The sequence below is a fragment of the Pipra filicauda genome, unplaced genomic scaffold (assembly GCF_003945595.2).
Source record: "Pipra filicauda isolate LSUMZ 115617 unplaced genomic scaffold, ASM394559v2 scaffold33_size4404698_pilon, whole genome shotgun sequence".
Taxonomy (NCBI): Eukaryota; Metazoa; Chordata; class Aves; order Passeriformes; family Pipridae; genus Pipra; species Pipra filicauda.
The window spans coordinates 3,009,186-3,035,469 of record NW_024104465.1 but is presented as its reverse complement, the minus strand read 5'-3'; the positions used below and the strand labels follow the sequence as shown (position 1 = coordinate 3,035,469).

The 26,284-nt window shown below is 41.0% G+C and overlaps 1 protein-coding gene across 2 annotated transcripts in view; it reads right to left on the bottom strand.

The window, feature by feature from the left end:
- Nucleotides 1-26,284, bottom strand: part of TTC28 (tetratricopeptide repeat domain 28) — a 122,262-nt gene that overhangs the window by 88,108 nt on the left and 7,870 nt on the right. The gene's annotated exons all lie outside the window — the stretch shown is intronic.

Sequence of the window (26,284 nt, the reverse complement as noted above, 5' to 3'; positions counted from 1 at the left end):
ATGCGGGGAACGGAGGGCACGGGGAGGTGTGGGGAGAGTGGGTGTGGGGACAGCGGGTGTGGGGACAGCGGGTGTGGGGAGAGTGGGTGTGGGGACAGCGGGTGTGGGGACAGCGGGTGTGGGGAGAGTGGGTATGGGGAGAGTGGGTGTGGGGACAGCGGGTGTGGGGACAGCTGGGTATGGGGACAGCCGGGTATGGGGACAGCCGGGTATGGGGACAGCCCGGTATGGGGACAGCGGGTGTGGGGACAGTGGGTATGGGGACAGGGACAGTTGGGCATGAGGACGGGGACAGCCGGGCATGGGGACAGCCGGGGTGTGCTGGACATTGGGACAGCCAGTGTGTCCCAGGCACAGGGACAGCCAGTGTGTCCCAGGCACAGGGACAGCCAGTGTGTCCCAGGCACAGGGACAGCCGCTGCCCAAGGCAGAGGGGCTGTGCAGTTTCAGCTTTATGATGGTTGCGTTATTTGTCCCCCGGGGTGCCGGGGCTGCAGACTAAAGGCAGAACTGGGCAGTGACGCACTGTGGCCATCTCCGAGGAGCAGGTTATGCCAACGTCACAGAACTTCAGGCTGAGCTCTAGGGATGATTCCGAGACTATTCTAACAAACTAACATAGGCTCAGGAGAATTACAAATCCATAGGGCATGAACACAACACAATTTAACTGGGGATTATATTACTGAAGTAGTGCAGAGGCACAGTTTTCATTGCTGTGACAAATGACCAACAGAGGTAAACAATAAACCTAATGGCAAATGTAGTATCAAAACATAGATCAACAAATATCCCCTGTATGGTCCCTTGGAAATACAACAGTCACTTCTTTCCATGGCAGTTCCTCAGTCCCAAAGGACACTTCCCTCAGGTCTCAGGGAGGCTGGAGCTCTGATGGGGGTGTTTCAGCTCAGACTTCAGTGCTCAGAGGTCGCTCCCTTCCATGACTGCACATAATCTGGAACGAACACAAAGCTCAGACACAAGTCCCAGGACACATCAGCCTGGGTCACAAAGCTGCCTCCAGCAGGTCCCATCTTGTCCTGCACTACCCTCAGACACCGGCTCTGCATTCCGTGCTTCTGTTCCCACACTTTCCTCTGGATTACTGGCAGTGCATGTGGCAGCACAGAGATGCAAGTGAAAAATAAAGCTCTGAAAAGCAGTAGGGACTGAAAAGGACACGTGTGGCAGCGCGGAAAAGCAACTCCAACCAGTTTTACTCCCCAGAGCTAGCGTCTTGTGGAGCTATGCCCTTCTATCACACCAACAGCAGAGCCAGTGGGCCCTGAAACTCAGAGATTTCCATGAATTTAAAAACTGGTATTGACAATTCTGAAGAGTTCTGTAAATGGCAGTCGGTGCTCAAGTCAAGAAAATAAGTTCTCAGTATCAGACAAAGGCATTCTCCACATGGCTGTCAGAAAGAAGCTTCAATGAATTCATGGACAGATTGCAAAATGTGGTGTTTTGACATGATCAACGGGAGGTTTTTGAAATTCTTCCTAAGTAAAGATAATTAACACGAAGAAACACAGGAGCTGTGCATATACACCTGTCACAAATAGGAGTGAGCTGCTTCACTCCTAATCTTAATTCCTACTCCAGTGCCTGGCATTTCTGCTATATTTAAATTTCTCTTTTTCTTGCTCTCAATTAAAAAAAAATAATGTTGGCACTATTTTTAAAGCCATAGCAAATATCCAGAATAAGGGCAGTATAAATGCCTGGTGTTTGAAGGAAATGGGAAACGCTCTTCACTCTTTCAAGGTCAGAGAATTATCAGACTCCTCTAAGATTAAAGAAAAAGCAGTATGATTTTTGGTTTCATTTTTAAGGTCCCAGTTTCTCTTTCCAGGTTGGAAGCTCTCAGTATGTAGTGATTCAATTGCCAGGAAATCTTTAAACCATCTTCTTATGGCAGCAACTTCCATCTCCTCCATCCTAAGAACACAATCCTCATATCCATTTCAAAGGGAACCAATTCGTTCTCTCAAGTAATCGGCAAAGCCAAGAAAATTCAAGTGGTAGTGCTTTGTAAAGCTCTCTCTGAACCAGTGGGAAAGTTGTGTAATACTACTATGGAAAAGATAATATTGGTCCATATGAGTTAAACGCTCTCAGTTCACCGAAGTGAGCTGGCTGAAAGCAACGCTCCCTTCCCCTCCCCAGCACCCCTGGCCCAAATTACGGCTTGTGGCTGGAGAGCCATGTGCCAGCACTGCCCACAGAGGATTGTGCCCCATTCCTAGAGCCTGTCTCAGGTAGTGACACCTCTTCTCCATAAGAAACAGCCTTATTTGGATTCCTAAGGGCTAGACTTCAGGACACTGACAGGAGCTCCCAGGGAACAGAGTTTGCTCTTCCAAACATACAAATAAACACATTTTATTCTTTCCACTATTTAAGAATGAATAATGGGCAGCATTTTGGCTGGTTGGCACAAAATCATCCAGCAAAATGACAGGAGGAACTCCCTTCAAGTGCAGGAATTGGTGTGCTGGAGTACGAAAAGAGTCTCACTCCTCTAGATTACCAGAAATCAGCAAATGGTGACTCATCGATAGATGTTACTTTATGGCAAATTCTTGTGCAACTCACAATCAAAATTTCCTTCCAACCTCCACACTAAAGGTGCTTAGGGCCCATGATCTACCATTCCTTTCATGTGTAGGAAGAGAGAAGCACAAAGTTCAAATAAAGGTGCCAGGTCACTTGGCATTAGTAGATGCATCTGAAGGAGTACACAGAAAAGGGCAGGAATACAGTGGGCTGGGAAATCAATTCAAGGTCCAACAAAGTCTTTGCATATTGTGCTGGTCATCTGGTCCATCAGCCTTTTGTTCTTGTTACATTTTGCTACTAGATTGGAGCATTTCACCCTGTTCTCTTGATAATAAAGATTGATTGTTCTATGCTGTACAGAAGTAGCCCGGATTATTTCCATTATTGGGTTACCTGGGGTTCACATCTCAGCAGCTGACTCTCTTCAAAAGACTGAAAATCGCTTCAGAAAATACTTTGTTTAGTCAAGCAGAAAAAGCTCTTTCACAGGGTATAAATCTAGGCTGAAAAACCAAGGAGAGGGCTTTCAAAAATAAGGATATACTTCTCTGGAAAATACCACTTCTGACAGGAAAAGCAGCTGAGAAAAACTGGTTGCTTAAGACTAATGAGAGTGTTGTAGCCCAATTTAGTTCAAAGAGATGCAGAACTGAAGTGAACCAGAGATGAGGGAAAAGCCTACAGCGTTTACTACTGTCAACTGCATTCATGCATTCAGACAGAGCAAGGGAAGGAGGTTGCCTGACAGGCCAAATTATCAAGGATTACGGATGTTTGTTACTAATTACAAATTATTCAGTGGTATCATGAAATAGTCAGATGAGTTAATACCAGATAAGGGCTATCTTGTTCTGATACAGAGTCCCCTCTCAAGAACCAGTACCTGAGCTGGCACTGGCAGAATGGACTTTTGCAGAGGTCTCTCTTCTGTGCTGGTCACAGTGAACACAGACTGCACTGCATGTTTTGCTCCTTGTGGCTCATCACTCCACTTTCCAGGAACTCACCTCCAAGTATTTCCTTCAGAAAGCAAATCTAGCTTGGAGTGGTATTTACCTAATACTGGGGGGGAAGTGAGAGGAGACTACATGACCTTCAAAGGTCCCTTCCAACTCAAGCCATTCTGTGATTCTATGGTTCTGTAACACATATCATGGACAGGGAGCAAGTACTCCCACCAAAGATTTGCCTGCAGTGCAAAGATGGGTAGGCCAGGAACGTGTATGGAAAATCAACCCATCAAAACCCACTCATCTTTGGAAGGCATGCAAATGCATGTCCGTATTTTCTACCTGATTTGAGGCTTTTGCTGTAAAATTAAGCAATTCCCTTTTGATTAATGGACTAAGTCTTGTGATAAAACTCATCTATTTCACATCCTTTAGGAAATAAAGGGTCAAACACTGCATCATTATCTATACCATCTTTTGCTGTTCCAAATGAGAGCTCTACTTCATGCCTTGGAGAAGGGAAAACTGGAGGGAAAAAAAAAAGAGAGAGAACAGCAGTGCCCACAGTGCCCTGTTCCATCATCCTTTCCTTCACTGCACAGTGAGAGTCTCTGTTGGCACCTCAATTGTGACTATTTATGCACACACATTTAAACAGAATTCTTGTCCCCACAAAGGTGTGTATAATATTAACAGAATAACCATTCAAACAGTGACAAAGCATGGGTAAACTCACATGGACATGATGTGACTCACATGGACTCTGATTCTCCGTGGGCACACACTCAAGTCGATATTCTAAAACAGTCAGAAATCAATACAGGGGAGCAAAGCCTTCTTTATTTGCAATAGAAAGGCTACAGCACCCAGCAAGACAGAGATGGGGAACTTCTAGATCAAGAAGCCTAGGGATGAAAGTTTGTCACAAATAGAAATTTTCTGCCTAATGACTGCATTCATCGAGAGAAGCATTATTTAAACATAATGTTGTGCCTGTGAAATATCTATGTGATAGTCCTATGGCAAAATGTATTTCTCTTGTTCACTGGATAGGAAACATAGCCTAAATTTTAACTGCATCTTATCACCGAAGGTGTTTGCTTTCAAACTGTTGTGACTCTGTTATTGGCTTAAGAAGGTTCATTTCTTCCCTCACATGATCCTGAGCAGAAAACCACGTTTGGCACCTGCTTCTAATTATGACTTCCCCCTCCCTTTTTCCATAGGAAGCACAATTACTGCTGCTATGGAGACAAGTGTAATTCAGGCAATATGTGGGTCAAAGCAACACTTAGGAGGCAAAGATTCATGGTAAAGTACCCTTTTTGCTACCTGTCCTCTCCTGGAGAAGGGTCTTCTCCCACTCTTCCCTTGCCAATTTCCATCACCATCTGCTGTCTTAGGTAAGAGCAAACCAAATAAATCACCTGCAACTAACCTGTAACTTCACACCAGGAGAGCTGCTCTTCCTCCCTCGCCCCCTCCCTGCTCCCACGTGTTACCCAGTGACTCCAGGACCTGCCAGCACTCACACCACCACCATCTCCGTGGGCATAGCAGGCTCAAAGAAGCTCGTACTAGCCCAAAATGGGACAGTTTCATCAATTTAGTGGAGAGGGCTATACAAATCTAAACCATTTTTCAGATGAGGTTCCTGAATCAAAACACTGCTGTGCTTTTATTCCCCAAGATCCAGCTGAGTCCCCTCTGTCTGCTCCTCACAGTACACCTTAAACACACTTATATGAATTCTTTCAAGAAATTCAGTTGTAAGTTAAATTTTCTTATAAACAGATGGCAGTGAGACTGAAAACAAACTTGCTCTTCTCAGTAGCTTGGACTATAGGCCTGAGATGATGGTTGCTGGAAGAGGCAATGATTCAAAAGAAAGATTTGTGTTGAAATGGAGGAATTCTGTGTCTGAATATGAAATAACACCAAGCAGGAAAGTAGAAGGCTGTGGTACCTTTAAAGAGACTCCAGGACTGTGGAAACAGTTCCATCAGTACACTAGAGGAATTGAGCAACCTCCCAAAGCCTACTAGCAGTCTAAATGTGAAACCTTTCAATTATGGTTTAAAATCATATCCTCACACAGACACTTCTCCCAAGAGGTGGACTCCACGCACTCCTGACAATTACATGAAGAAACTGAAAGATAAAATAAATCAAACTTCCAGCATATAATCCCAAATATTTAATCTTGGTATGTTACTAAGCAAGATAAAAGTAATTATTAAAAAAAGAATCAACACTACAAAACAGAAAAATATTGTGTTCATTTGTCAGCATAAGCTTTAAAAAAGTTTGTGAAGTCTGAACACCTAGGAAGGACAGAAAAGGGATAATTCAAAGGCACTAGTCACCAAAATAGAGGTGGGGGAGAAAGACAAACTCTGCTAATTAATTTCATGTAAGAAATGCAACTAGCTGCATAATAAGATGAATTGTCCCATTTGCCAAGAGCTCCAAGAAGCAAAGTTAAGTGGTGGTGTTCTTCCTTGACAGAGTCTGTCCATCAAAAAGCCACAGTATTTATCAAAAAAGAAAAAAACACAAACTGCTTTAACAAATACCTGTTCTGGAGCTCACAGGTTAGCAGGGAGGAAGTTACAGAGTTTGGTGACATACTCTGCACATTAAATTTGTCCCATTTTTCAGGACACAGAACATACTTTCTAAATTTAAAGAAATCATAGAAGCGCATGCAAAGTTTCATTTAAAATTCTTTTTTTGTTTCCTCTGAAAGGGCTACACAATAAAACTATTGTACTGTAAAAGGTCTGTTTTGTCTATTCAAAATTTCTCTTTCGCACAGTGGAAATGTAGGTACGTTACACCAGTTATCCTACTCCTGAGCCCTGAGATACTCAGCAAAAGATCCTGTAACAGTCAGAAACAGCACTTAGAACTCTCTAAGGAGTCTTCTCTTACTGATTTAGAATGATAGGCAGTTCTACTGCTGAACTTCCTTGTAAAATGTGGACCAGGAATTTTGTTTGTGTCTGTTCACATTTTCAGTCAGGACTGTATGAATAAGAGATGTGACACAATTCATCCATATGTAGCACCATTTCTCCCCAAAGCACAGCGTGCTGCAGCTCACAGCTGCCCTTTTCACTGCTGCAGAAGTAAGAGAACAGAGGACAGGAATAATCTGAACTTCTGTACAATGACAAAGTGTCTACAGGCACACAGCCAACGAGGTCTTAAAACCAAAATCAGATAAATCTTCTTCAGAAAGATGTTCAAAGAGCAGTTCTTTCTGTAGGCTACAGTTAATCTGAAGAATGCCTTGTCACTGCCATGTCAGAGGTAACCATTTCAAAAGTCGGAAGCAACCTTAAGCTGCTGTAAAACTCTCCAGCATCACTGAATTCATTGGAGCAGAGACAATTTGGCCTCTCTGAGGAGTCACATCTAAGATTCTTAGAATAGAATAGTTCCAGTTGGAAGGGACCTACAACAATCATCTAGTGCAGCTTGCTGTGAAGAAGCATGTCCAGATGGAGGTTTAACTTACACTGTCCTCATCACTGACACCACTGTCAGCCCAGATCTGCTCCCAACCTCAAAATAAAAACTTGAAACCCTTTCAGTGACAAAGGCGACCTCAGTCAGCTTTGTCCTACAGCAGAGAAGCCAGCACACTGCAACATCACACAACATTTAGTCAGAACCAGACTTCAATGGCATTTTTCAGCATAAAGTTTTGAGAGCATTTAAGAATAACAAGGACAGCTGTTGGCTCCAGCCTAAAAATACAAAAGTACACAGCTGCTTCATTTACCTTCATGTGCTCAAACATTCAGCACTGGAAGAGCATAAGGCTTAGAGAGGTACTAAAATTTTTCTACGCAGAGAAACAGAAGGAGCCAACCATGCAGCAATTTCCATTCGTGCCTGACAGGAAAGGTGAGGGGTGAGCTACTTGCAAGAAATAAAAATAAGAAAAAATGCAATCTGCATCTACATGAAAGTGTTTACTGATGATAAGAGATTGATTTTAGATACTTTTTACAAGGTTATGTAAATGGAAGTTTACTCCATAATCTATTTTTGTGACCCCACAGCCAACCAAAAGTACGAACACAGTCTTGAAGAGTCACCCATACTCATTTCACCTTTCTTTTTCTCCAGCAAGCATTTTGCCATTTAAAAAGTGAGATTATCAGCAGATACCTCAGAAACAGGGACTCTTTGCACAGGCACAGGGCAAACAGGAAAGAGTAACATTATCTGCTTTCCCAGAACACCCCTGCTGGCACGTCTGGAGCCCTCAGAACAAGGACTCTGGCATCCCACACACAGCCCAAAGCCCAGGCCCCAAAAGCCATTGTGCAGCACAGAAAACACAATTAGAACTGAAATGTAATAAGTAATTATAGATGGAAAAAAGATTGTGGAAAGTATCTGATATGCAGTACCTCTGACAGCAAGTTCTGAATGTGTGTCAAAAACATTAAAAGACCAAGTATGGGAAGGAATTACCTGACTGGTATAAGCAAAAATAATAAAGGGGAAGAATTGCCTAAATACTTTGTGAATTATTAAGATCTAGGAGAAACGGAAAAGACTCTACAGATCTTGAATTTCACTGTTACACGATGCCTTCTTTATATCCTCCATGTAGAAGCGATGACAGACAAAAGAGAGACAAATTATGCTGATAAATTCTTCTGCCTGGGAACACACTTTCACTCTGTTCTACATGACATCGTGGCAGGCTGTCAGAAATGCAGTGACTGTCAGGTTTCCACATCGCTACCTGATCACCATTCTGTAAGCATCAGAGTTTAGGTAAAGGGCTGCCAATAAGCTCAGATTTACACTTCAGAGAAGCTTACTGTTATCCTTCTCCTTCTAATTAGCCTGTGTAAAGGCTTAGGCCTAACAACCATGACTTTAATGTCCTAAAACTAAAATACTTTTACAATGGTTTATTCCAAATAATTCCAGGCTCAATTTAAATAAAAATTAAAAAAAAAAAAAAGAAATAAAAGAGAAGGAGTTCTTGTTGTTAGACTGAACTGAGCTGCTACAGGAACCCCAGACCAGATATTAGACAAGTTGTTCCCTAAATCTGGCCTGGCTGATTAAATCAGTCATTTAGCTTGCTGGGTCTTGCTCCTTCTGACAGAACAGACAAAGTCAGCCCAATCAGCCTGGGAACATACCTCTTGTAGATCCTCCTTCTGCAGAACGAAGAAGACGGCAAATCGTGCATCTTATTTATGAGGAAGAAAACTCCTTTCTGACGCCACTTGTTAGAAGTTTATGTCTTGGAGCCTGAAGTCTGAGAGCACTTATCACACCTATCCAAGCACAGTGACACTTGCAGGGCTGTGCTCCTCCTCATTAAAACGGCACAGAACACAACGTGGTGCCTCAGTTCACAAGCTGCAGAAGCACCGCCGCGCGCTGTGGTCTCGCTGCCGCCACCAGTCCTCACCAGAAATGCCTGGGCAGCCCAAAGAGGAGGAACCAGATCCCTTTTGTGGTACGGTCTCTGAGCTCGGCAGAACGATTTCTACTCAACAAGTGTAAAATCTTAATCTCCCAGCAAGTTACAGATCTCACATTCCTCTGAGGCAACGATTAGAGTAACCTTAAACAGACCACTCGGAACGGTACAGTTCCAAAGATTCCAGAGTAGCAATTCACCTGCGTGACTAATACAGGAGACTTGTCTGTAGCCTTGTGTACAGACCAGCAAAATTATAATACTATTTCTTAGCAATGATCCTTTTAGCAGGAAAAATCATCAGTAAACATAAAATATAAATGAAATATAAAAAATCTCTCGTGCTTGAAACACTGTCCCATTTGGATGAGAAATTCCTGACTTTCTGTAGGCATTCTCCTGTTGCTGCCTTCCAGCAGCTCCCCTCCTCCCTTCAATTAGAGCCTCTGCAAAAGGGAGAAGCCAAGCTATATTTAAGTCTTTGTACACCAATAACGAGGCAACACATTCTGTAACAAATACAAATACTCTTAATTGACCTCAAAATCTAGGGGAAAAAAAAATCTAGGAAAGAAATACATATTTTCACCCTGAAATACAAAAAGCCTTAAACCCACCTTTGTTTTTATTGCATGTGAAACATTGTTGAGTAAGAGATTCAAATAATTCCTGGAGGCTGGTTAATCTGCAGAGAGAGCTGTGCATCAGTATAGAGACCAATTGCTGGCATGGTGGAACCATTCTTAATAGGAAGTACGAGTAGAAATTGGAGTGAATGGATTCCTTTGGTTCTCCTCTGCTGCAAATCATACAAAGAAGCTCTAGATATGTTTTCTGGATAAAACAGGAGTTTCTCAGAGCTCATCTCTGAACAACAGAAAAAAATGGGAAAGGCATTTCTACATGGACTGCCCCTGAGAACAGAACTCGGGCTCCAGGACTGAGAAATCCCACAGAGCATATCTGTACTCAGCACATACTGTGGCTGAGACCAGGCTCAGCACAGGACATTTCTCAGCATCTTTATAGATGGTTTTTCCATTTTTCCAAGCGCGTTCCAGCGCACACATCTGGCAGTGCTGCGGCGCGAACAGCAGTTCCTGGCTCTCTGTGCATGTGTTCTGCATCCAATGACATCATGCACTCCTCAGCTTGCCAAAGCTCAGTCTCTACTGTACAGACCACCAAAACAGAGCCCCAGCATCCCCGTGGGGAACGGCACTCACTTCCAGCCCAAAAAGTTTTCCGCTTGCAAAACCTTGTTCAATGTTTCATCTATTGTGCTGCGTTTTCTCCCACTCACACCCATTCTACTTCCCATTACTTGAAAACAGCTTTCAAATCATTCCTAAATTGCTTATGTTCTATCCTGCCTGCAAACATCTTCTCTTTGCTCAAGGCTGTAACTACTCAGTTACTTCTCAGCAGAACAACCCTCTTTCCTTTTATTCACAGTGGGTTTTTAACTCTTTAACAACCTGGAAGCGGAAAATCTGTGTTTCCCAAAGAAAGCTACGTTTGTTTTTCTTTGCTAAGGGTAATAGTAGGTGGCACAGTACAGATTGATTGTTCCCTGGAGATAAGATCAATGTCTCATCTTGTGCGATACTCATTACTTGTCACTGCCTCAACAGCACGGAAGCTCTTTGGCACACTTAAGAAAAAATAGGGTTTACACTGTAGGACAAATCAGAAGAAAAATAATTCTAGTATCTGAAAAATATTCATGTCCAAAATCTTTTAAAACCTTTTAAAGAAAGGCAGACATATGTCAAGATCAAAGACCCATGACTTACAGAGTCGTAGGTGATGTGGAAAGCCCTAGAGTCAGGAACTGCTGCAGGGTTAGACCCTGGAATTTACCAGAACTAGGTCTCTGCTTCATCTCCTTTTATCAATCCCAAAAGGAAGTACACGTACAGATACTGCAATTGGTAAACAAAGTCACGATGAGAGACAAAGCTGTAAGATTTCCCTGCAATAATTTCTCTAACAGAGGTGAAAAACACGGTTTTCAGGTCACATTTCGCTCAAATAGGGCTTAATTGTCACCTGCAAGGCAGCAAAAGGTGGAGAAAAATTGCAACACATTGAGGTTTCAAAATGAAAATTTCAGTTTTCCTCTCATGCAAAGTAGTTCCACGTGCAAGAGAGCCAACTCACTCATCAGCCAAGGGTCACTCAAAGGTTACCCATAGAAACAGGACAAAGCCAGAAGCTACGTCTATCACAAATTAACAGGCACGTTGGCTCGAGGCAGCAGCAGCCCATAAATCCATTTCTCCCAAGACAGTACTTGCATTTCTAGATACAGCGATTCCATTGAAATCTTCTTTGCTGCCATCAGAGCGTTTCCAGATACCAGTGTTCCAGAACAGAAAAATGAGGGCATTTGCATGATTTCAAGTCACCCCGCCCCTAAATGAAAAAGCACCTTTTCCTGTTGCCTGCCCTGACTAAAGGTTCCTGAGCCCAGCTGCTGTGTTTGGCACCGGGCAGCTGCTCCCAGGAATTGTGGCTACTGACAGTCACTTCAGAGCCCTTTTGGAAAGGTCACGATAGAGACACAGTTAATGCCCATGAGTTCCTTTTCACCCAGTATTATTATTAAATAATGATTATTTTAGCTTTTTTTCCCAGTGATGACCAGTGTTTAAACTAAATATTTTGCTTTATATTAATATTAATAATTATATATACATATAACTATGTAGTGCTTCCCACACTGAAATGTCCATGTTTTGTTTATACTACCTCTTCCATTGGAAAAATCTCAGATTAATTAATTGTCACATATGATCCTCCAGGATTATGTATTTTCCGTTTTACTTTTGGTGGGGAAACAAACACATTATATGAAGAGAATCACAGTTGCAGATAAACTAAAAGACCTTAGAAATACCAGATTTAAAAGACACTGAAACAAGGAAGAGACAACCCAGCACTCCTAGACTGACTGTTACAAGGCCATTTGTTTTAATGACATCTCGGGGAGTTCTGAACATTTCTGGTCCATCCTCACTTGTACCAGCAATACAAGGAAATTTATGTTGCTGAATTTCAGTTCTTTATCTGTTTTCCTGGCAAGTTACTCCTGACAGAGTCTTTATAGAAGGTTTAAAGGAAAGTTATTCTGTGATCATAGAGATGGAGCACTAATGAGTTTAATTAGAATGCAGTGCATCAACCCTAGATTGAGACATAGCCCAAGATGATTAATTACCGTGTTGGAATGGCTACAGCAAAAATAGAGGGGGCTAACAAGGCTGTCCTTTAATAGCTGTGTCTACCCACCTTCTCCACCTGCCTGAAGAGGTGTTCTCCTTTCCTGTATGCTTGGCTACCACTGTGACAGCTGTGGGGGGTGCCAGGACAAGCTCAATAAAAGATAATCTTAATTCATCATCTTCTCTATTAGCAATTACCCTTGTTCATTTCAAAATCAAGGTCAGTTTTACTTAGCATATTTATCTTTCAGAAAAGTGTCAATGTTCCAAGTACTACGGGTTATTAAGCATCAACTACTATTTAGTTACATAAAAACTGTAATCTTCACAGGATTCTTATTTCCCAACTAAGTCTATAATCAAATGCAATCAAGCTAATTCAAAAATTATCTCAATTAATCCTTTGAAATGCATCAGCCAGTTCCCCAGTTCACACACAGCAAACAGTATCAAAAATCTAGAGTTGGAAATGTATTTCCTTGATTTTTACTTTTCAGAACATCTTGAAGAGATATTTGACTCCAAAGATACATGAAACATATTTGGAAAGCAGACTGCAAGTTAACCTACAGCTGCCTAAAGTTTATTGGCAGCATCTTGAAAGCTGTCATCTTGTGCAGTTCTAAGATGCCCCCAGCGAGGGCTTAGCCAGGGAATGTTGGGCACCCGATAAGACTCTTGACCTTGCTGTGCACGTGGCACAGGAATTGCTGGGATGCAAATTGTGCTCACATGCTCTGTTATTTCTGATATCAGCCTCTCCATGCCACTGTCCATGATTTTTCCCTGTGAGGGTGGTGAGGCCCTGGCACAGGTTACCCAGAGAAGCTGTGGCTGCCCCATCCCTGGAAGTGTCCAAGGCCAGGTTGGACGGGGCTTGGAGCCTGTTCTAGTGGAAGGTGTCCCTGCCCATGGCAGGGGGTGGAACAAGATGAGCTTTAAGTTCCCCTCCAACCCAAACCAGTCTGTGATTATACAAAAAGTAGTAGTAAACACTACTTACATCTCTCAGCAGCTGCCAGAAAGCTGCAAGCCATACCAGCCCCATTTCACTCTTCCATTTGTAACACTTCTAATGAGCAGATGGTTAATTTTTGTGAGCAGGGAATAAAAAACAAAACAACTTTTGTTGGTGCAAGTGACTGGGGGTGCTTTATCTTATAAAAAACAGTTGTTTTGGACATCTGCTCAAATTCTTGACTGCAAATTTAGCTTTCCCTACATTAGTAGAGAAATATTCACATTCTCTATCTGTTTTCAGGTAAAATAAAAACCCATTAGATATTGTTCAAAGGGCTTTTAGATATTTAGCAGTTGGGAAATATTTCAAGGGTAAAAAAATTTTCTTGTGCCTGGTTCCTGTGTATTACCAGCAATAAAATCCTTGTACCTCCAGATCACGAGCAGTATGTGTTTCTCCATCCTTATTATTGCCACCTCATTAAAAAACAGTAGATGAAGTTCCCACACAACTGTGAGTACCTCACCTTCGGAGCCAGTTTCTCCAGTATAGTCTCAGGCTAAATCTGAAGGCTACACAATATTGAAAGTGGGAATATTTGAACAATGCTGCTGTTCACTTCTGTAGCCCTAACAAGGACACTGCTTCCCAACTGTCCTTTGGTCTCAATTCAACTGAAGAGGACAGGGCTTCCTTCAGACACCGAGGGATTCGGGCAACCCCGAACTAAGGGAAATAAATAGGTAACAAACTTTCTGTATGTGGTACTGTTAAGATTTTGGGGAGTTGTAGCAATATATACAGACATTCTCAGAGGCATGTAAAGTAAAACATAAACATCACCTTCTTCACTGTGATAGAAAGCAAAAAATTCAGTTAAATGTACATAAAAGCCCTTCAGAGGCCTCTGCATCTGAAAGACCAGTGAGCTCACCACACTTACCTTCTTGGCAAAACTGGCTTCTTCTCATATTAACAGAACGGAGAGTTGTAGATGCTACATTCAAGTTGCTCCTTTCTGTTCTATTGTGTGATTTTATAAAACACGAATTCACAGAAGCTATAGTAAAATTTTAATTAGTGAAATACAGATGGTTATTTTCATACAAATTTTAGATTTCCCTATTTTTATTAAGCACCAACCAAAAACCAACATAATATGCAACATATTTACAAATGCATAAAAATATTTATAGTTCCAGATATGATTTATCACTGTAGTTAACAGTACTGAGCACTCTAAATTGCCAACAATAAAAATTACTTTTCTGTGATTTTTTTTTTTTGGTCTAGTTTAAGCACAATTTTGTGTGGGGACACAGAAGAAAAAAGAAGAATAAAAGCATTAGGATTTGGGAGGAGAAATTGTGTGAGAGCATAAGAGACAATGGATGTGTCTGAGCCAGGACTGAGTTGCTGGTTTAGATCATTAACTAAGAGCTCAGTGCTCACTGCTGCTCTCTCTGCAGACTCCAGGATCAGTATCCTCCCTCTGTGCCGCAGCCCAAGTGTGAGATCAAGCAGAACAAATGTGGGAGGGCATGAAATCATACAGGCAACTGATTTCTTTTTTGTTCACTGAAACACTAATTTAGGCTCTTTAAAAAGCTATGTTTACTATACGCACTCCTCTTATTCGCATTCCTTTCCTGCTGCATTCCCTATTCCATTACAGCTTTCCAAGGCCTCAGTAACTGTACCTTGCAATACCAAACATTTCCCTCTGAGCTAAGTGCACATATTTTCTGCTTTAAGCCCAGGAGGGCTCAGTGCTGTAGCTGTCCTTTCCCAAACAGTCACAGAAGCCATTATTTCTAGGCACACTTTTATAGTGCAACCAAATCCAAGAAGCTGACATTTTTTATTTAGTACCCATGGGCTATAATCATGAAAAATTTACTCCCTGAAATACAGTTGCACGCATTTTCTATCCACCCTACTAGTGATAAAAAGTAATTTCCTCGCACAGCCTGGTAACAATGGCAACTCAGCGAGATGTATCACCATAAAATAAACATGAGCACATCACACATCTGAATTCTCGGGAATGAGACTACTAGTCCGTGTTCCCAGCAAACATTTAAATGAGTAAGAGGCCTTGAAGCTTGACACGTATCTCTAAAGGCATGGGAGAGGATTCAGGGCAATTAAAATAAATCGCCATTAGTGACTACAAACCTCTGGTAACACTGTGGCTCACTGTAGGAGAGCTATCAGGGCCAAAACAAGATGCCCAAGCAACGAAAACCAAAAGCTAATCAAGAAGTTTATAGATCTTCCTGACTGATAACTGAGGGAGGCTAAAGGTTACACTTACAACAAAGTCTAAGATTGTTTTCCAGCTCCCACTCATCTGGTAAAAGAAAAGCAAAGGAGAACCATTATTTTGTATTTTGGACCAATGAAGACTGAATTACGAACCAAGAAAAAATAACAAGAAAATTTAAAAAAGAGAATCTGTCCAGAATTCCTGTCCTGAGTTATTCCAAAAGTGCAATGGAGTGAGGCAGGACCCAGCCATGCTCTGCCCAACTCACGGGGGAGCTGTCCAGCAAACACAACCTCAATGTTACCATGGCAACAGAAATAAAACCACGTTTTACTAGCTTTTTCACACATTTAGAGAAACGATGAAACTGAATTCTACTAGATGGTATGGTTCTACAGGACAAATGGGCTCAGAAATTCAGTTCTTGAGGAGAAGTCCATCAGTGATAACACAAATACAACAGCTCAGGTGTAACCTCTAGGAGAGAAAGCCCCTGAATCTGTGGCTCCTGTCAGACATGTTTGCTAGGAAAACATTCCTTGCAGAGCCTGTTTCCTTAAACATCTCATACACACCAGAGCTTAAACTCCACAAAGAGGCCCTTCAGTCTCATCCTGCACGGCACTTCTCATGGAAGAAGAGGCAACATCACCTATTAGCTGAAGGGAACAGAGTGTCTAAGAGGCAGAAGGCTACGTATGATTCTATGATTCTGTGATACATCTGTCCTAGTGCTTGTGAGGATGTGGGTTCATAAAATCATCTTGCTTAAGTATTTTGTACAATAACTCACAATCCTCTTTCTGCTCTGTCTTGTGCTGCTTTTTATGTTTTGTTTGTGAAGGACAGAAGCCTGCAAGCAGACAGCCACAGTGAGTAAAATACAGACTATACAACCCATGGCAAAAATTAAACCTCCTTTTTCACCCTGAAAAAGGATGGAAAATTATGCTCGAAGTACATATTTAATGCAGTGTTTCAAGAAGGTTTCTTTCGAGTTCCCATATGAGATGAGCCTCTATTAACAACGGTTTCATCAAAATACATTCTCCCTTTGTTAGCATCCAGAATATCTAGGGCTTGGTATACATCTTTGAAGAAGTCCATTAAAAATGAATCATAAAACCATAAATTTAACATTTGTCCAAATAAAAAATAGGTTTTCCACCAGGGGAAGTGAGCACTGTATTAGATCTAACACAGTGAAAAACCAAAGGAATAGTTTTCATTTACAGGCCTATCAAGCACATGGAACAGACCAATGCCCCTGGCAAGACTAACAAAAACCATCACATACACAGCCTGGGGACAACAGTCTCAAATACTGGATACTAAAGAAAAGGCTGCCTTTATTATACTTTTTATATACATCAATATTCATATGACCTATTATTTCTATGAGCTGGCTCCTCGACAGCTTTAGAATGAAAAAAGCAATACAGGAATTTGCATACCACTGCCAACTTCTGGAAAAGTCATCAGAAATTACAAAAATAACTGCACTGAAGAGCATAAAAATCTTGTATTTATGATAGACTTCTAATAACTTCTAGAGAAATTCAGTTATTTGACTTCCAGGACAGAAACTTGACATTCCAGACCGAAGGGAAAAAGGAAAGAGTTCAAAACTAACTTAAATCCAGAAAATAAAATTGAAACTAGAGTGTCTATATGACAGAAATTACAGTACTGTTCAACCTTTCATTTAAACTTATGGGGCAAATGCTCTATTAGTGGATAACAGCAAAACTATCAGTAATTTATTTCTGTTGTTCCATATAACGGAAGGGGCTTTATAATTTTCCCTTTGGAGCAAAGGAGAGATCGTGCACAAAGATGCAAAAGGGAAACATCACCTCCTTTGTTCAACAGTTCAGACCTCAGCGCCCTCAGAAACAAACAGAGCAGTGACTCAGACAATAGGTTTATAGAAATAAAAAGAACTGCTACAAATCTCTTCCCTGTTTTCATTAGTTTGAACTGTCATCATGCTCCTGTCTCAGAAAATGCCTGTGCTTAATGCAGCAATTATCCCTGTGCTGCATTTCCTACTTGTCCACGACCGCAGACACTTCACATCTGACTGGGCTACAGGGAGCTGAGATGGCAGGAGCAACGTGACCTGAACAAACCCCTGCTGGCACTGAGAGGCCAGGAAGGCACAACGTGAAGCCACGGACATATTCAGCTGTCAGGTAGCTCTCAGCAAAGCCCTACTAATTGGTTAGGTTTTCTTGCCCTTGGCACAGTGCAGCACACTTGTGTAAATGGTATCCTTGAGTGCTTCCCACTGACTTGCTAGTCAAGGCAATTTCCTGCTTTCTCCATTTTTAGTATTTTTTCGTGTCTGCTTGTTCTCCCCAACTCTCCATTTCATTTAATTTCCTCAGAGATTGGTTGAGGTTACAGTTCTGTGATGAGGATCCAGTGATGCCCAGACATGCCATGACGTATATCAGCCTGTACACCCAAACAAGAAATGCAGGTATCCAAGAGCATTCCTGTCTTTTACAGAAAAAACAGATCCAGCATCCTTGAATCCCCTCAAATCCCCTCCTGCTCTTTATTGCCACACAGACACCTATGGGCAGCTCTCAAAGGAGAGGAGAGCTCACTGCAGTCCTTATAATCTACAACATCCTAGACAGTCTCCCTTGTGCTGCTCAAATTCTAGTCCTTGGGCAACCAGAACTACAGCATCAATTCAGAGAGCTGGGATAAATCTAGGATAGCAAAGCCTAACAGGACTATTAGCTGCAGAACAAAACCAAAAACATGTGAGACATGGTTGCTGGTGATCTGATTAATCAAAGCAGCTCATAATATAAATACAGCAAAAGGAAAAATAAATGGGAATAAGGGGCTTATAGTCAGTAGGTTAACAAAAATAGAGCAAACAATTAAAACACAAAGAAACCAAGTGTGTATTGACAACGTGAGCGTAAAGCAAACCAGTCCAGAAAGCACAACTCAGAACAGCCGCTCTCCTTGTGCTGCTGAGCATCAGTGAGACTCACTGCAGCCTCAGGAGTTGCCACGGCAGCCACCCCAGCCTGCCGTCAAACAAACAGAAAAGGCAGCACGGACAGTACAGACTGTGGAAAGAAATTAACAAAATACCATTCAGAAGTATCTAAAAAATGCGAATGTACGCACACAGCTGGAATGAGATCCCAGTCCCTGCTGAACCCCCGAGCACAGAGCGCCCTCTCATGTGCTTCGCTCACCACTCCACACATCACTCCAGCCCTCCACAATTCCACGGCTTCAGACTGGATCACCACTATGATCATATTAGCAAAGAAATTAATCTCCAAGATGAGGAAGCCCAATCCTTGTACGCCGAGTAAAAACAAGGAATATATATCTCATTTTTGAGAATAATAAAACTGAAAAATCACTGAAAAGCTGAAAACTGATCAGAAAAATCATCTGGAGACCAACTCCTCAGGGTTTAGGGAGATGAGAAAAAGAGGTACCAATACATGCCAAGGTTTTAGTCTAAAACTACGGGGTACCAAATCCATATTGTGTAAATAAATGAAGACAGTCCAAATTTCTTAAAATGCTATCCAGTTGCAATGTGCTCAAATCTCAATGAGCAGGTAACAACATACATTTTCTTAACTACCACCCTTGCAGATCAAGCCTCATTTCTGAAATTCAGAATTATTTCTGCATTTGTGCTTTAGATATTCAGACATACGAGGAATAAAAGACAGTATACCATTTTGAATAGTAGCATAACTAGTTCCAGTGGCAAGAAAACTGTGGAGAAAAAAACCAGCACCTTCCTGGAGAGAAATTTACATTACAGCATTTAGACCAAGAAGAAAAATTGCAATTCAATTCCATAAAAGAAAATTTTAAGTTGCTTTACTCCATATACAAAAGGATTCCAGAAAACAAAGAAAGGAATAATGAAGAGCTTGAAAAATTGTGTTGATTTGTTGGATGCTGACACTCGAGTACCTTTGTAAGGTTTTCAAATTCTAAGGCAGTAAGCCGATTTCTTAGAAAGGAACAATTTTTCCTGTATATTTACTTAAGAAAGACAAGCCTTACAAGTGAAAACATTTTTTTTTTGAGGATGACATAACTATAGTGTCATCCATCCACTGTGTCCCTACTACCTGTTCCCATCTTGTACTGCTACTGCTCTGCAATTTTACGAATTGAGGGAAAGAAGAACATCTACATCTCACCTGCACAGCAGCTTTCCTCTGAGCGATGCCATAACCATGGCAGAAGGTAATGGAATACTCCTCCAGTGAACTTAAGTATTGGGAAAAACATTAACTCCATAAAGCTGTCAAAAAACTACATGATGCTCATTAACTAAATATCTAATTGGAAAAACACCTGACACAGAGAAAAGGATCATCATCAGACTGGGACCTGGGTTAAACAATATTTCCGACTCCCTGCCTGACCTTTGAAAGTTTGCAGAGTGTGCAGCTGTGCTGAGTCCACCTCCAGATTAACCTGGGGAAGGGAAGGTTGCAGTGAAGTGAGACCCTACTAATGGGCATCAGTTCCTCATGGGGGGCAATGAGAGAACAGACCCAGGCTCTTGTCAGTGATAAGAAGTGAATGGACAAGAGGTAACCACATTTAAATGCAAGGAAAATCTTTTTGGTGAGGGTGGTCAAACACCGGAACATGTTGTGGAGTCTCTGTCCTTGGAGATATTCAAAACTGACTAGACAATGTCCTGGACAACCTGCTCTAGCTGACTCTGCATTCAGCAGCAAGGGCAGCACAACATCATCTCCAGCCAACTTCAACTATGCTCTGATTCTGTGACACAAAAAGACAGAAACAAATGCAGAAATCTCACAGTAACGTAACACAGCAAGTTCTAGCGAAGTCAAAAAAGTCTGTTAAACGGTTTTATGTCTGAAAAGCTGGAATGCAACTTTCTGCAAATTAAAGACAGATTGTAAGCTGGAGGACAGGACTGGAAAGTTCCTTGCTCATCAAATTAAAAACAAGAGGTCTATTCATGAAAAAAGTTATGTGGTCAAGTCACATTCTTTGCTCAAAACCTTTACATGCGACTGAGGGTGGGCACTCTGCTTGCAATTCACTGAGAAACTCTGAGGTTGCTACGGATTGCTAGAGCACATGAGGGTACATTTATAAAGCTGGGCAGGAGTGCAAGGAGAACTTCAAGAAGACCAAGTGTCCCTTTTACTTGTAAAAGGCCTGGTCACATGACTGACAGCTGGAGTCACTTAACAAAATACCAGTGTGAGCTATTCCGCTCAATTCCCCTACAGTTAGATGACAACATCTAAACACCTCTTGCACTGCAAACATCCAAAGGTCTCACAGCTCACAATCCCCCTTCTTCCTCCTTTCAGATTTCTTCTCCATCTACAAGTACAAAGCCACATTTCTAAATTGAGACGACTAATTTTAAATTAAGAGAGACAAAGACCGTAAAAGAAACTTGTGCCTGATGAAAAGTGGTGTAATTCTTCCTAGTTACTTTCAGTTTACATATGCAGGAGGCATTCCTTTTGCATTAACTACATTCTCCCAGATTATTCACCTTTTCTCTAAAAGGTGTTGTAGCTCTAAAACAGATTGATATGAAAAGGTGGCACTGTTTTAAGAAATAACATTTTTCCCTGCTCAGTGGCTTGAACAGTTGCAATAATCACAGACTGTTACTGAACCCTCATCTTCAACTCTGTTTGCCAACTTGGCCCCCCCTCATTCAGTAACCCACTGCGCTTTTCAGGGAACACTGCTCCTCAAACACCAGTCCCAGTCCTTCTACTCACAATGAACACAGAAATCAGATAAAATCAAGGTACCCCTCAAAGTGCTGAAAACATCCATCTTTGTGGTTCTTGCTTCCATTTAACTTTGGTTGAGAATGTCCTATTAGCCAAAAGTATTCAAATCTGACAAAGTCATTTCATCTCCTGTTAATGAACAACTTTTCTGTCAGGAGATTAAGCCAATAAATCAATGCCAAAACCCAAATAATTGTTCAGTAGCAGCAGGCCATTCATACCTTTGTGTTAGCTGTCACAGCACTGAAACCAGCACTCTACCTGGTAATGAAATCTACATTTTAGCACAGAATTAGGTACAAAATTAAACCATTTAAGCTACAGCGTATTTTTTCTTATAATGTGAAGATTTAAAAATATCTCAAAATCCACAAGAACTAAAGAAAGACTGTTCAGGTGTCAGAGTGACAGAATATATATCCCTCCATTTTCACCTACCATGCCTAAGGCTGCATGGCTGTGAAGAGAAACAGAATAAAAATTTTCTAGAGTATGATCAACAGCAAAACAAAGAAAACTGTTCAGTGGGAAATCAAAGAACAAAATGAGCCCGATCTGATTTGCCTCTATTTGTGTTTTCCCAAAACACAACATAATTCCTGAAATATTGTGTTATCTTTGCATTTCTCAGTGATATGTACACAAAATATTTTTCAAAGAGCAGGACTCACAAGCCGGTCCTCTCAGACAAACACCACAAACAGGTTTATATACTGTTGTAACAAACACTTTCCAGCCACACACAGAAGTTATTCTGGTCTGCAAGAGACCTGATGTTTCTGCCTGCAATTGCTTCCTCATCATTCACGTCTGGAGTTGCATAGATAAGCAGATGCATTTCTATAAACATACCTGCTTATTACTCCACACTAAATAATGCTTTAAAGACAGATTTTGGGGTGAGGGTGTTAAGAGGATGACTTTCAGCCACAGATTTTATTGAACTGAAGCTGTCAAGCGCTAAGTGCAGCACCTCTGAGGGCAGCTCCCTGGGGACACGCACACCAGTGTGCCCACAGCAGAAAGAAGGGAAATTAAGCTCTATTACTTTCAAGGAACGTTGCACAGATTTTGCAGGACTCAAAAGTATTAAAGAAAAAAAAAAAAAAGATGAAAAAGTATCTTGAGAGAACTGGGCTGGAGGGAGGAAGATGGGGGACGAGAACCTAAATTAACTCAAGACCTTAACTGGAAATATAAGTTGTATGAAAATTAATATAAGATGTATGAAAATTCAACGTTATACACAATTGTGTTCGAAAGTATGAAAGCAAGAACAACCATTTTCTCACTTTCTACACTGTCTCCTTTCACAGCTTTGTTTCACAACATTTTTTGTTTTGTTTTTGATTGTCATCCTCCGAAGAAAAAAATCAGCTTAATGCATTGGCCTGGTTAAAGAAGGAAAATACTTTTACTTAAAACACATGTAAGATTGTGATATTTCCCATTATCATTGTAAATGCTGATAATTAAAAAAAACCCAAGAATTAACAAAATACATATCTAAGATAAAGGAGAAAAAGAAACAAAGAAATTTACATTTAATAGTACAAGTCTCAAAAAACCTTAATTCAAATTAATTGTTCAGCTTCCTAAGTGAAAGGAAGTCAGGTTCTGTATTTAAAACTTAGGCCTTTCAAACCAAATACCAGCTGTCCCTGTCTAAGCTCCCTCTTCTGGCTAATTAATAAACTCGCTTAGACTTTGTACATGGAAGTTTCAATCTTTCCAGTTCTTCCCTATCAATAAAAATCAATTATTTTTTAAAAAAATCTGTAAAGCAACTTTGATATTGAAATATATAACTTAAGTTTTCAATTTCAGACAGAGCCCTCCTGTTGTCTCACGCTGACAAGTTACACACACACACTTAAGAAAATAAACATGCCTGTACTATGTAGAGACACTGCAAACCCAGCCTGACTGACGCCCAACCACCTGCACCTCCTCTAAGCTTAAAAACACCACTGCCTATTTTCTGGGATTAGATATTTAATCCAATGTGAAATGTTTGTGTTCAAAACATACCAGACTAGTTAATTAGTCTCCAAAGTACACTTTCCCTTATTCACACGCTGATCGGGGTGCAGGGTGACCAGCTTATTTACTTGTTAGTAAAGTGGGAAGAGGGACAAAAATAAGGGGAGACCTCACTGCAGCTACAACTTCCTCCTGAGGGGAAGAGGATGGGCAGGCACTGGTCTCTGCTCTGTGGGGACCAGTGATAGGACTCCAGGCATCTAAGAAAAAAAAAAAGCTGATTAATTAATTTAAATTTTTTGGAAAACCAGGAAAACCGAGGAAAAGAATAAGAAAGAATAAGAAAGAGCACGTGAAGAGAAATGAACAAATCCACAAGGGAAGAAACAAGACAGAGAAGGCTTGAAAAAAAAACACTGACTGGAGAAACGCCCTGGGAGGAGACTGGCACAGTCAGATTCAGCAACTAAAGCAACCAGTCCTCACCAAACTAACACAAATTCATGACACAGAATGAAGACAGTGGCAGTGAATGGTCTCAAATTGTAGATACAGATGTCTTAAGCCAACAGTTACCCTCATTGTGGAGCTGACAAATTAATGACAAACAGAGTTTGGCAAAAATTTTTCATTCTCTTCTAAAACATAAGTCACTACAGATGATTTGTGGAAACAATTCAGAGAAAAAGGGAAGTACTATGCAGAAGAGTGTGAAAAGCACAACTCCAGTGGAATGAACATATAGAGGACAAAAAGTAGTTCATTCAGCTGTGGGTTTTCATTATCTCAATTACTGTAGTAGCACAATTTCTAAATAAAAGCCAAGCCACACTCCCAGCCAAGCCATTTTTATGAGACTTCTATCACAACTGTGTCAATGAAGGCAGGCAGTGCAGTCAGACTCCAACCTCTACAAATAATTTCTGTTCAACACCTTTTCGACCTTCAATCCAGCTAATGAAAGGCCTTGAAGGGAAATTCATTTCATGTTTATGCTCTTAAAGTACCTGCCCAAGTGAAAACAAAAATCTGTTTCTACATACAAAGTCTTAAAAGAACCACGACAACAAAAGATCAGATTGGACTTGTAATGCACGTGCGGGCACAGAGGACATGGCCAAGACACAGCCTCTGGAGCAAAATACTGATGATCTGGAAAAAAAAACGGTGGATCATTGAAGTTTAAAACCAGAGATAAGATTCCAAATGGGATTCTGACAGTTTGAGAGAAAAGAGGAGAGTGTGTGAGGCACTGACAAACTAAAGGTATCGCTGTGAAAAGATAAAAGGGAAGATACAACCAGGGACTGGGGGTGAGCTTTATACAGGACAGGAAGCCTGGAAAAGCTACATTGACTCTCCCATTGCAGACTGATAGACTTCCAAAGTACATGAACATACTGCATCATGGAACAAGATATCCTTTACACACTGATCCAGTAAAACAAGAACAGATGCCATGGCATCACGGCACCATTATTTAGGTCTGCCAGTACTTTTTCCACCAGTGAGCCTCAAACTGTTCTGTAAAAGTGCCACCCATTTTTTTTGTAAAAAAAAAAATAAACAAAGAAATAGAGTTTGTTCATGGTCAGAACTAGAATCAAAACAGTTACTTCATATTTTTAACTCAGTGATACAGTCTACCTGAAAAAAAGTCTCATTTTTTTGTTACTATTTTATATTAAGAATGTTTGGGGAATTTTTTTTTAAATATTTCACCTTAGTACTGCATCAATACATATTCTATTATTTCTGTATTTCACAGACGGTCAGTAATGCCTTCATTTAACACAGATTTTTAGCTCGTAAATCTTTTCCATCTTATCTTCTATTTTGATCCACAGGTCTTTTCCAACCTTTTCCAAAGGTTGTTATACTTCTGCGACTGGCATTTTGAAAGTATTCTTTTATGAAACCTTTTCACAACTTTTCATCTAAGTCAGCTCTACAGTAAATCACTACCAGAACCAGGATACAAAACTGAGCACAGGTACCCTGGCTTTTATACTCCTTAGCTCCCTGAAGTTAAATGAACTGGACAGCTAGAGTTTAATGACAGTAATGAAATTTTCTTTTCTTAAACGTAGTCCTTCATACAAATATATGCAAAATCTTTTATGGCATTCAGTAATACAAACCATTTAACAATCAAAAAATAACAAAAACAAAAAACAAACCAAACAAACAAAAACCCCAAAACAAACAAAAGAAAGCCCAGAACACAAAAAAAACTCCACCCAACAGCAACGCAACTTAGAAGTTTATAAATCATGTCCCTGCTAAAGTAGGAGTTTCTTCAAACGTGGACTGATTCAAGTCTTAAGGAAGCATATGAAAAGGCTTCTCTAGAAGCCAAAACCCAATGGAAATCAAAATATGAGATTTAGAGTGACCTGCTGGAAAATAAAAGAAAACAGTTTGGAGCCCAGCTGGTGGAAAGCACCATGCTTTGCTACCTGCTCTAATTTCTGAGGAGAGGAACCTGGGTGATGAGTCTGCTCTTAAACTGCACCTTCAGCTGAAGTGGCTAGTGAGGGTGTGTGAGGGATTGACAGGAGAAATGGAATCTGGAGCAGATGCTGCTAAAATCGATTAGCATGTGAAGGGCTGGCCCCGGGCTAGCCAAGGAGAGGCAGCTACTGGAGCAATCAATGGCAGCTGGTGGGAAGCAAGCCCAGGAGGAAGAGGCAACCAACACCATTTACTCCTTACAAATGTTTCCTTGCATAGTCAGGTCTAAGTGAGAATGCCAAGATACATATTTCTTCAAATGTTTATCCAAAATATACTACACACAATCACTCTTTGAACACTATTTTGAAAGGCCTTATCGCTCCATTACTAATAAGAATCTCCATGATACTTCTCAGAGTTCTGCAACCACATGTTCCTGGATGCTGACGAATGATGACTACATTAAACATTAAAACAGATGTCTGGTCTTCACAACCCAGAAACCATGCTGGGTTAAAACAGTAAAATAGTAGCATGATCCCACTGGGGAACAGTATGTTTACATAGAAAACTGTTTAATACCCAACAGGTAATTCAAGTC